General features: G+C 52.1%; 1 protein-coding gene across 1 annotated transcript in view; it reads right to left on the bottom strand.

Annotated features, from left to right (window-relative positions):
• ITGA11 (integrin subunit alpha 11) overlaps positions 1-3,745 on the bottom strand; it is a 47,228-nt gene that overhangs the window by 36,893 nt on the left and 6,590 nt on the right. The window lies entirely within an intron of this gene.

The following is a 3,745-nucleotide window of genomic DNA, read 5'->3' as shown; positions in this document are numbered from 1 at the left end:
CCCGGCGTCATTTTTTCCTGGTTTTCGGGATGTTGAAGAGGTGTTTACAGGTGATGCCTGCCCATGGTTCTTGGATCAGCCAGAATTTTCCATGGAGCCGTTCGGGATCCGCACGTATCCATAGGCTCTCGTGGGATCTCCAGCTCCCCTCTGGAGATTCCCAAGAAAACTGTGATCCCAGTTTTCTCCAGGCGACTCTTCCCAGTTTTCCATTTCCATCCCAAACAAACCCTTCCCTTTTGGAAGCACCATTGATTCCCAGATTTCTTGCCACCCCATCCCTGGAATGTTCAAATCCAGCTCGGAGCAACCTCTGGAAGCAGGGCTGGAATGACCCAAACCAAGCCAGGATTTTCTTGAAAACGAGGCCAAAAAGAGGGAAAATCCCCCCAAAAAACAGGGATAGGGTGGGATCCTGCACCCAGGGCTGGGAGGGAGAGCTGGGAGCAGACATTATGGAATTCTCTGCACTTCCTACCCTTCCACCCAAATATTCCGAGCGCTCGGGCGGCGGCCAAGCCACGGAGAATTCCAGCCAAGAAACCTCTGGCGGGAGTCGGGAGCAGCGATCCCTGGAAGTGTTTTTCCAGATCAGCACAACTCTGGCTTTCATTCCAGCAGCAGGATTTCTCCCTCTTTTTTTTCCCCTCTTTTTATTCCCCTCTCCAGCCGGGCTCCGACTGGGAATGTCACATCTGTGCCCGGAGCAGCCGCGGGAAAGGGGCTCTGGGTGCCCCTCGCCAGGATTCCTTGGAAAAGGAGTTTTGGGATCAGAACTTCCCTTTGAGATACGAGCTTGGGATAGAGGAAGAACTCCCCAGGAGCATCCAGCATCCCAAAAAATCTGGGAATGGGGCTCTGGGTGCCCCTCGCCAGGATTCCACAGCTCCTGGAATGACGGGAAGCAACCGGGACAAGCACTTGGAAGGGGGAGGTGAAAGATGAAGGGAATTTTTTCCCTTTTTTCCCTGCTCTTGGACCTCTAGGAATGTTTTTCCCCAAATTCCGTGAGATTCCAGGTTGTGTTGGCCGCCAACATCCAGGAGCTCCATGGGAAGAGCTCCTGTTCCCATGGGAGCTTCCGTGTTTTTTAGGGATACGAATCCCACATTTGTGGGAATTCTTTGCTCCTTTTTCCCAAATAAATCCATCCACAGCGTCTAACCTGCCTGGATTTGGGATTCAACCTTAAATCCCCCCAAATCCCCTCCGTCCTCCCAGGAATTCCCTCTCCTTATCCCAAAATTCCTTCCAGGTCATTTTATCCTAAACACAGCAATGCAGGGAATTCCCATTTTTCCCAAAAATCCCCAGCTTGAACACTGGGAATGCTCTGATCCCACAATTCCAGGTCTCCCTTTCCCTGCCTGCTCTGGGAGTGCTCCAGGCCTGGGAAGCTGGAATTCCACAGAGCTCCGGTGGTTTTTGGGATGAATTCCAGGCACCTGTCATCATCTTTTCCATTCCCACCTGGAGGAGGCACCTCCAGCTCCATGGAAAAGAGGGAAAAAAGTGCGGAGAAGGAGGCCTGGAAACCCCTCACAAGTCAAATCCCACATGGAGGAGCTTTTCCAGCCTTAAAAATTCACGTGGAATTTCCCCCCCACCCCCCCGGAGTTGAATAACCTGAATTCTTCCCTCATGGATTTGCTCCCGGATTTTCCGCTGCTCTCTGGGATGCAATTCCAGCCCCCACCTGTGAGGCTGGCTGGTTCCTTGAAAGGTTTGGAAAAGGGGGAACAATTCCCAGCTTTAAACAAACACCTGGAGAATCCGAACTGTTTGGATCCGCTCCAATATTCCCTTATAAATCTATGGAAAAAAATACCAACCCCACATCCTTGGAATCCATTCCCAAACAATTCCCAGCAGGCAAAAGCAGCACGGAAAGGCTCAGACTGAAGGAGAGGTGCCAAAATCCTGGGATTCCACGCTTGGAATTTGGCAGCTGGATCCCATGGCTGGGATTCTCAGAGAACCACGGAGTCTGCCGAATTCCAGTGGATTTGGGGCAATTCTTTGGGATGCGATTGGAAGATGCTCACCAGGAACTGGGGTCTCAAAACATTCCCGTTCCTTCCGTGTCCCGCCAGCTCCTGGAATTATTATCCAGCTCCTGGAATTATTATCCAGATCCTGGAATTGTTATCCAGCTCCTGGAATTTTTACCAAGCTCCTGGAATTATTATCCAGCTCCTGGAATTATTATCCAGCTCCCTCTGCACATCCATGGTTTTTATTCCAGAGGTTTTGGTTGCTCCCACATTTCTCCTTTGAGTTGCTGCCTCCATTTTTTAGCTGCATCCACGTTTTTCCTCGGAATTTTTTCCCGCTTAATCACAGATTCCAACGGCGCTGTCCGGAGTTTTTATATCCGTGTCCATCCATAGGATCCCGCTGGAAAAATTCCATTTTTCCAAGCAGAGGGAACCAACAGAAGGACAAGCTAAAGGTGGATCCTGCGGATGTTGGTGGGAAAAGTTGGGAAAAGTTGGCGGGAAAAGTTGGGAAAATCAGCCAGAGTTGGTCTTTGCTCCAGTGTCTTGCTCAGGAAAGCAGGAAAAAATTCCCGTTTTCCAGGGAATCCAGCCCTTGGCCACCCCATCAGTAGTGAGGCATGGAAAAATGGGATAAGAGATCCCAAATATCCCAGGAATTGCAGCCCCTCTGCTGGGATGGAGCTGGGAACAGCTCCTAGGGATAAAACTGGGATGGGAATATTCCCAACATTGGGCTTTTCCAGTAGTTTCCCTCAGAGAGCTCGGAAATCCCGGGAAACACTGAATTCCCAACTTTTATGCAGAGCTGTTGATCCCAAGGCATCACCCCTTGCATAGGATGCACAATTCCCGTTGGGAAAAAGCCCCGATCCTGGTGGAAAACAGGACTGGGAGCCATGGAAAGAGAGAACTCCCCCACTTCCATGGAACAGGAATGTCAGCTTTGGGATACGGCATGGGACCCCCAGCAGGGCGGAAAAGGTCGGATTCCGGAATTCCGGGAGTATCCATTGCGTTCATTATGGGATTAAGCCGGGCTTCGTCCCCCTGGGGGGCAGATCTGGAATTCCAGGGAATTCCAGGGGCTTTGGAGCATCCGGATGTGCTCCTGGAATGCACCAAAGGTCTTGGCCAACATCTGGGCAGGATTCCCTGGGATCAGCCCTGGGATCCCCTGGGATCAGCTCTGGGATCCCCCTGGGATCCCCCAGGGATCAGCTCTGGGATCAGCCTCGGGATCAGCCCTGGGATCCCCTGGGATCAGCTCTGGGATCCCCCTGGGATCAGCCTCGGGATCAGCTCTGGGATCAGCCCTGGGATCCCCTGGGATCAGCCAAATGCATCAAATCCCAGACCAGAGCCAATCCCAGGCTCATCCCACATTCCCCATGGATATTCCCCATGGATATTCCCCATGGAGCACTTCCCCAGGTCCCAGCTCCTCCACGGAAACTCTAAAAAACAGGATGGCCCCACCCAAATTCCAGATGGAATTGCAGCTCTTGCGGAGCCTGAGAGCTTCCAAGGAATCCTGATCCCGCCTGGAGCAGCCGCCAGGACACCCCGTCCATACCCGCCCTTCCCAAATTCCCAATATTCCATTCTCCCACCGGCAATTCCTCTTTTTGGAAGGAAAACCTTTCCATGCAGCACGTCCAAGATCAGCCTCATCCTGGCACAGCAATTCCCACCCCAAACTGGGAATTCTCTTGGAGATTGTCAGGTTTGGGGTGGATCTGTGCAAT

This window comes from Corvus brachyrhynchos, unplaced genomic scaffold (genome assembly GCF_000691975.1).
Source record: "Corvus brachyrhynchos isolate BGI_N302 unplaced genomic scaffold, ASM69197v1 scaffold200, whole genome shotgun sequence".
In the NCBI taxonomy this organism is placed as follows: Eukaryota; Metazoa; Chordata; class Aves; order Passeriformes; family Corvidae; genus Corvus; species Corvus brachyrhynchos.
Note: the sequence above shows the minus strand (reverse complement) of the source record. Positions and strands in the feature narration are given on the sequence as shown.